Genomic DNA, 8659 nt, shown 5'->3' with positions numbered 1-8659 from the left:
GATCCCAGGGTCCTGGGATCAAGTCCTGAGTTGGGATCCCTGCTCAGTGGGGAATCTGCTTCTCCATCTTCTTCTGCCCCTCCCCTCTGCTCGTGCTCTCTCTCAAAATGAATGAATAAAAACTTTAAAAAAATTTTAAAAAAGAATAGATGATATATATTTGAAACCAATCGAAGTATACATTTTGAAAAAGAGGAGTGGCAATAAATAAAACCAAATATACAATTTGAAAACAAGGGCAGGCATAGTGAATAAGGTAAAATATATACATGAAGAGAGACTTAGACATTTGAAAAAGATAGTTCCAATATAATATTCATACAGAAAGACATGCAAGAATATGATATTTATTTATTTATTTAAGATTTTTATTTATTTATTTGACAGAGAGACACAGCAAGAGAGGGAACACAAGCAGGGAGAGTCGGGGAGGAAGAGGCAGGCTTCCCAAAGAGCAGGGAGCCTGATGCGGGGCTCGATCCCAGGAGCCTGATGCGGGGCTCGATCCCAGGACCCTGGGACCATGACCTGAGCCGAAGGCAGATGCTTAACGACTGAACCACCCAGGCACCCCCAAGAATATGATATTTAATATAGATAAAGGCATCATGGCTTTGTTCAAGGGATAAAACATTGCATATTTTTATTAGCATCTTATCTATTGATGGCAGTAAGTTCCGTATGCCAATAGCCACACTTAGACAAAAGCAGACACTCCATATTTAACAGAGCATTGTGTCAAATGTTCTAAAAGTTAAAAAGTTAACAAAGGTCTAAAATGATTTTTTTCTTGAATTTTCTTGTCACAAGTTTCACCTATTTGGATTAAAGGAGACTGTCTGTTCAAGTTTAAAATTAACCCTTGTACCTCCCAACTGTTCCTGGGTAAAAAATGGAACTTAAAAAAGCCTCTTAGTCCCTAAGGAGGTATATTAACCAGTGGTTTTTTCATATGTAGTCAGGGTTTTTCATATGTAGTCTGAAAAAAGAAGAACTTCCAGAAGGCCCTAGGGAGCAGTGGACAAGGGAGCACAACCACTCCCTGGGAGCAACTGAGGACTTAATCAAGGAACATTAACGCTTCCAAGAGAGGGAGCCCTCTAAATATCTCCCCATGAAATGAGATTTAGGAATCTTACAGATCTTTGTCAACTGTGTATCTTCCATTCTTTTCCTGTCAGAAAAGAGTTAGTGGGATTTCCTATTCCTCTTCTACTCTTGCGTACTATGTATGTTGTGAGGGTTCAGTTAAGCTTGCTTCCTAACTCATAAAACCATGTATCAAAAACAAAAACAAAACAAAACAAAACAAAACAAAACAAAAAAACATGTATCAAGAGGTCCCATATTTGGACCAGTGGTAGAGACTACCGCACATTCTCTTTGGTGATAAGACTGCTCAATATCAGAGATCCTGAGCCTTGAGCTTGCTATAACTAGACTTTTGGCCTGTTTCCCCACTGGAAGGGATGTGGGCATTTTACATGTGGAAAAGAAAATGGGCAAAATGTTTAGTGATCAAAAGAGGAAACTGTGACTGGTCAATAAGGCTAACCATAAATATTCCATTTATCCTCCTTCCAGGCACAAAGGAAGAGTGAATCCTATACTTTATTCCCACTCTTGTAGTTAAATGTGGCCAAGTGTCCTGTGTTGACCAATAAAATGTAAAGCAGGAGACCATGCCCTGCTATGCGTAAGCTCTCAGGGTTGCTAGACTTATTGATCACTATATACTTTTCGATCCCAGGACCCTGAGATCATGACCCGAGCCGAAGGCAGACGCTTAACCATCTGAGCCACCCAGGCGCCCCTAAATAAATAAAATCTTAAAAAAAAAATGTGAATGAGACAAAGGTTGAAAAATTCTGCTTTAGATAAACTCTTTTATAGATTCACCAGCAGATTTTTATAATACTGTTCTTCATAGCAAAAACAAGAAAACAAATAATTAAAAAGAAACAACAGCCTATAAATAGCTTTTATGTACAGAAACATGAAAATGAATAAAGTGTAACATATTTATAGATTGAATACAATAAAGCAGTGAAATTTAAATATATCAATATGGATCAATGTTGCAAAGATACTGATCATTGAAAAAAAGGAAACTGTGACACATGCAATAGAATGTCATTTTCAAATTTCAAAAATAAGTAATAGTAAACAACATATGGTTTAAGATTACATGCAAACTTTATAAAACTAAAAAAAATAATGATTAAAAATGCATTCATATCTATTCAGGTCCTCTGCTCATTTTATTAATCATATTGTTTGCTTTTTTGGGTGTTCAGTTCTTTATAAATTTTAGATATTTAGACCTTCTCAGATATATCATTTGCAAATATCATCTCCCATTGAGAAGGTTGCCCTTTTGTTTTGTTGATGCTTTCCCTCACTGTGCAGAGCTTTTTATTTTGATGTAGTCTCAATAGTTTATTTTTTGCTTTTGTTTCCCTTGCCTTAGAAGACATATCTAGAAAAATGTTACTAGGGCCAGTGTCAGAGAAATTAATGCCTGTGCTCTCTTTTAGGATTTTTATGGTGTCAGGTCTCACATTAATATCTTTAATCCATTTTGAGTTTATTTTTGAATATGGTTTTATTCTTTTACATGTAGCTGTCTGGTTTTTGTAGCATCCTTTATTGAAGAGACTGTCTTTTCCCCATTGTATATTCTTTCTTCCTTTGTCATGGATTAATTGACCATAATAACTGTGTGTTTATTTCTGGGCTCTCTACTCTGTTCCGTTGATGCCAGTGTCATACTATTTTGATTACTATAGCTTTGTGGTATATCTTGAAATCTGGAATTGTGATAAGGAAGATGTGGTACACACGTGCACACACACATACATACACAGGAATATCATGTAGTCATAAAAAAGGATGAGATCATGCCATTTATGACAACATGGATGGACCTAGAGACTCTTATGCTAAGTGAAATAAGTCAGACAGAGAAAGACAAATACTATGACTTCACTCAGGTGTGGAATCTGAAAACAATGGATAAAAACCAAAAAGCAGGATTAAACATGAAAACACAGGGAAGTAAATGATGATGGCTAGAGGGGAGCATGGTGAGGGGGATGGGCAAAATGGGTGAAAGGGAGTGGGAGATACAGGCTTCCAGCTATGCAATGAATAAGTCATGGGAATAAAAGGCACATCATAAGGAACACAGTCAATGTAACAGACAGATGGTAGCTACACTTGTGGTGAGCATAACATAACCGTATAAACTTGTTGAATCACTATGTTGTCATCTGAAACTAATGTAACATGTGTCAACTACACTCAAATAAAAAATTTAACAGGACAAAAATGACACACACTGTTTCTCTGAAACAGGAATGGGGTTCTTGGGGAATGTGATTGAGAAAGAGCATCCAGTTTGGGTATTTGGCGATGTTCTATTTCTATAGGTTTCTTTTAGTATTAACCTTTATTACTTAAATGCAGTCTTCATATGTTCACTTGTCTTTACCAACAGTTCATGATAAAAATATTTAAAATGGGGGCACCTGGGTGGCTCAGTCGTTAAGTGTCTGCCTTCGGCTCAGGTCATGGTCCCAGGGTCCTGGGATCGAGCCCCACATCGGGCTCTCTGCTCCGCGGGAAGCCTGCTTCTCCCTTTCCCACTCCCCCCGCTTGTGTTCCCTCTCTCACTGTGTCTCTGTCAAATAAATAAATAAAATCTTTAAAAAAAATTTTTAAATGTAAAAAAGAAAACAAACAAAAAACAACCAAATATTAAGTGAAAGATACAGTGATAAATAAAAAGAGATTTCCTCAAGAACGTGTTCCTGAACCCGGTCTTTGTATATTTGCCTCTCACAATATTTTATATTCTTGGCCCCTATGTAAAATATTACAGGATCTACTTGGTAAAATATTTAGAAGGTTGGGTTGGCAACCTGGCATTCCCCTTAGCATTAGAATCAAGTAATGAACTCAGAGAGATACTTCCACATATGTTTTTATGAATTTATTTAAAAGGAGATTAAATGATAATTTCCTATTGCAATTCTCAGAATTTTGGTTGAAGCTCAAAGTAATTCACTAATTTTTTAGGTAGCTGTATAAGTTATGCTATTTATTATGGACATTAATTACTACCTTTTCTATACCAAACATCTGTGCTTGGTTCCTTTTCCCCTTTCCCTGTTTTATTCTTATTGCATATTGCTTTTCACTTTTCCTTTTATTATTTAATATGTGGAGATTTCTAAGTACAGTTAAGTTGGGATCTCTGACTAAAAATGTATTTGCTGCATCTAAAAGTTCTCTCTTGAGTGTGGGGTGTTTGAGCTATAAACAAACAGAGATATACCAGCATAAATTTCACAGAATTGTCACAACATGTAACTAGTTTGTAGAAATCCTCTCCTGGAAACTCATGTAACTTGTTAAACCCAAGAGTGAAAGAAAACAAAAAAACAATCAAACAAAACCAATGCTTTGTAAACTCTTAAGAGAGCCTCCATAGCGTAATGGTTTTAAAATCATGGACTCTGGAACCAGACTACTTAAACTCAAATCTTGTCTTTCCACACTTACTTTGTGAACTTGGACAATTACTTAGATCCCTCATTTCTTATATTTCTCATTAGAAAAATAAGAATAATAGCATACATACCTTTTAGGATGATTGCAAGGATGATATGGGTTAGCAATTGTAAATTGTTTAGAAAAAAGTGAATAAAATATTGATGACTATTTGATTTACATGGCATTCTTTCAAAAATTTCATAAGAAAAAATATATTACTTTGTACTTCTTTTAGTTGAAATTTCCAACAACAAAAAAGTGGCTCATAGTCTCACTTAAATATTAATATGTTTTAATTTACTGTAGCTTTGTAGTGATGTTCCTTTTTTCATTCCTGACATTGGATATTTGCTCCTTTATTTTTTCTTTATTATTCTTATCAGGGGGTCACATTTTTTTTTCAAAAATATGTATAGATCTTCTATTTTATTAATGTCTTCACTTATTCCTTTCACATTTTTTTTTACATTTTTTGAGATTAATACATTATTTTTCCAAAATCATGAGATAGATGCATAGTCTTTCTTTTTAAATAATTTATGCATTGTAGATTATACATTTTCCTCTCAATATGCCTTTAGCTGCATCCCAGAAATTTTGTGTGTTTTTTTTTATCATTATTCAAGTCAAATAGTTTCTAGTTTCCATTTTGATGGGTTTCTTTTTTGATCTATGAATTATATAAACTATGTCTTCATTTTCAAACATACAGAGATTTTCCAGTTAACTTTTTGTTATTTATTTATTTTACCTTGGTTAAAAAATATGTTCTGTAGGATTTAATCTTATGAAATTTTTGAGACTTTATTATGCACCTGCATATATGTATATGGTCAATTTTTGTAAATATTCCATTGTACTTGAAAATAATAGGTATTTTGAAATTGATGAATTTGATATTCTATACATCTTAATTAGATCAAGTTCATTAACCCTGTTTTTATTTATTTTATTTTTTTAAAGATTTTATTTTTTTTATTTGACAGAGAGACACAGCAAGAGAGGGAACACAAGCAGGGGAAGTGGGACAGGGAGAAGCAGGCTTCCCGCAGAGCATGGAGCCAGATGTGGGGCTCGATCCCAGGACCCTAGGATCATGACCTGAGCTGAAGGTAGACACTTAATGCCTGAGCCACCCAGGTGCCCCGCATTAATCCTGTTTTTAAAATTGCTTATATATTTAATTATTTTTGACTAGCTGTTCTGTTAGTGAGATTTTAAATAAAAACAAAAATTTGCAGTCTAATTATGGGTTTATCTCTCCATCTTTTGTGTTCCATCCCATCAGTTTTTGCTTTACATGGTTTGGGATTATGTTGTCCAGTGTATAGAAAATTTAGTATTGTTATATCTTCCTGGTAAATTAAACACTTTCTGTTATAAAATATTCCCCTTTTATCTCTGTGATAGTTTATGTCATCTTGGCTTAGCCATTGTACCTGCTTATTCAATTATATTTCTGATTTTTATATTTCAAACAGCATATAAATATGATGCTTTCAAAAGTCCAGTCTGATAATCTTTATAATTTTAAGTTGGAAGATTTAGTTCATTTACATTAATGTAATTATTGATATATATGATTTTAAATCCACCATTAAACTATTTATTTTGTTTTGTTTCCTCTTTCTTTCTTTCTTTCTTTCTTTCTTTTTCTTTCTTCTTCTTTCTTTACTTCCTTCTTTATTTCTTTATTTTGAGAGAGAGTGAGTGAGTGAGCAGGGGAAGGCTCAGAGGAGGAGGGAGAGAAGGTGGGAAAGAACACCAAGCAGTCTCTGCATTGAGAGTGGAGCCCAATGTGGGGCTTGATCTCGTGACATTGAGATCATGATCTGAGCAGAAATCAAGAGTCAGATGCTTTACTGGCTGAGCTACCCAGGCACTCCTAGCATCTTTTTTTTTTTTTTATTGTTGTCTGTTGTATTGATTAAGATTTATTTATTAATCAGTTTTTCCCATCTATTGGCTTGTTGCTTTTCATTGTTACATCATTTATCTGTTGTTAGTAGCCCTGGAGATTAAAACAAATGCATGTAAGTTTTCAAAACCCTTATAAATTAGTTCTTACCAGAAAATGCAAGGAATTTAATGACATTTCTATCCCTCCTCATATTTATGCTGTTGTTGATATATATTTCTTTTTTTTTTTTTAAAGATTTTATTTATTTATTTGACAGAGAGACACAGTAAGAGAGGGAACACAAGCAGGGGGAGTGGGAGAGAGAGAAGCAGGCTTCCCGCCGAGCAGGGAGCCTGATGCGGGGCTTAATCCCAGGACGCTGGGATCATGACCAGAGCCGAAGGCAGACGCCTAATGACTGAGCCATCCAGGTGCCCCTGATATATATTTCTAATTCAATCAATCTATCTAAATAATTATTTTTCATTTGTTGTTATTTCTGAAATTAGTTTTCCTCTGCAAAAATAAACACACAAACAGAAAACCTTAATTTTTCCTTGATTGTGGGCTAGCTGGTAAGAGATTCTAATCTTTTGTTTGGTTAACTGAAAATATTTTTATTTTATTTATATTCTTGAGTATTATTTTCTGTGAATATATAATTATGATTTGATTTTTTTTCTCAGCACTTTTAAGATATTATTCCATTGTCTTCAGGTCTCAATTGTTTCTTTGAGAATTTATCTGCCAGGCTGTTTAGCTCCTTTGAAGATAACTTGTTATATTTTTTCTAATTTTAAAATTTAAAGATTTTTTGGATGCCTGGGTGACTCAGTTGGTTAAGCATCTGTCTTCAGCTGAGGTCATGATCTTGGAGTTCTGGGATGGAGCCCCACATCTGGCTTCTTCTTCAGTGGGGAGTCTGCTTCTCCTTCTCCCTCTGCCCCTCCTCCAGGATCATGCTCTCCCTCTCAAATAAATAAATAAAATCTTGAAAGAAAAATAAAACTTTAAAGACTTTAATCTTTTTTTTTTTTTGCTGTTTTACTATTGTGTCTATAGATTTCTTTTCATTTAACCTTTTTAAATAGTGTTTTGTCTATTTGTGACTTAGAGTCTTTTACCATGTTTAAATTTTTTTCAGCCTTATTGCTTCTCTCTACTTTCTATCTTTTCATCCTTTGAGACTCAGACTGCATCTATGCTGGATTTCCTCACTTTACCCTCTCTCTGTGTGTTTTATTCTATTTCTCTCTCTCTTTTCCATCTTTTTTTTTTCTTCCTCTTCAGGATTTAATCTGTATTTTCTTCAGCTATAGCTGCAAATTCATTAATTCTCTTATCAATGATTCTAATTCCAGAATATTCATTTGGTTTTCACATTTTCTGCAAAATTTCCCAATATTGTCTTTTATTTTTTGAATATATTAAACAAATTACTTTTAAAGTCTGTGTTTCCTTTTTCTTTTATCTAATTCCCCGTGGGTCTATTCTATAGTTTGTTGCTTTCATGATATTACACAGTGTGCCTGATTATTTAGCTAATAACTGTCAGATGTCTATAAAAGTGACAAAAATACTTAGGGGTACTTCTTTCAAGGGAGTATTTAATTTTGTTTTGTTCAGGCAACTATAAGCATAGAAAATCCTGAACTACCTTAACTTCTTAGGGCTATCATGAGGATTTCCTCGTAAGACTATAATAAATGTTACATTAGTTATTATAAACAAAATTTTAAAATTCCTGACACAAATAAGTGCTCAGAAAATTTTTTATATTATTAATGTAAACAAAAAACCATAGAAAACATAATCACCAAAACATTAATGGTGAATGTCAGTGGATATTGATATTTCAATATTTCTTCATTCTTCTTGTATGCTCTTGATCACTTTACTTTTTTAACTGAAAAATCTTTTATTTAAAACAAAGCTGCTCTTTACATAAACTAGCATAACATAATGGCAAAGAGAAACTTGGATTATCATATATGATCACATGTTATCAGGGAAAAAAATTGTGTTTATCATGGTCCTGAATAAAAGTCCTTTTGTAGGTCTATTCACAATAGTTCTGGTATTGTGCCCTATGAAACAAGATAACAGGATTTCCAGATGGAAATGTTCACCAGGCAATTGGAAATGTAGTTTATAGCTGTGGAGATAAGTCAGGAAGTACATGACCAAGTCATCAAAACGGGT

The sequence above is a fragment of the Mirounga leonina genome, unplaced genomic scaffold (genome assembly GCF_011800145.1).
Source record: "Mirounga leonina isolate KUSES-001 unplaced genomic scaffold, KU_Mleo_1.0 Mir_128, whole genome shotgun sequence".
Lineage (NCBI taxonomy): Eukaryota > Metazoa > Chordata > Mammalia > Carnivora > Phocidae > Mirounga > Mirounga leonina.
Note: the sequence above shows the minus strand (reverse complement) of the source record.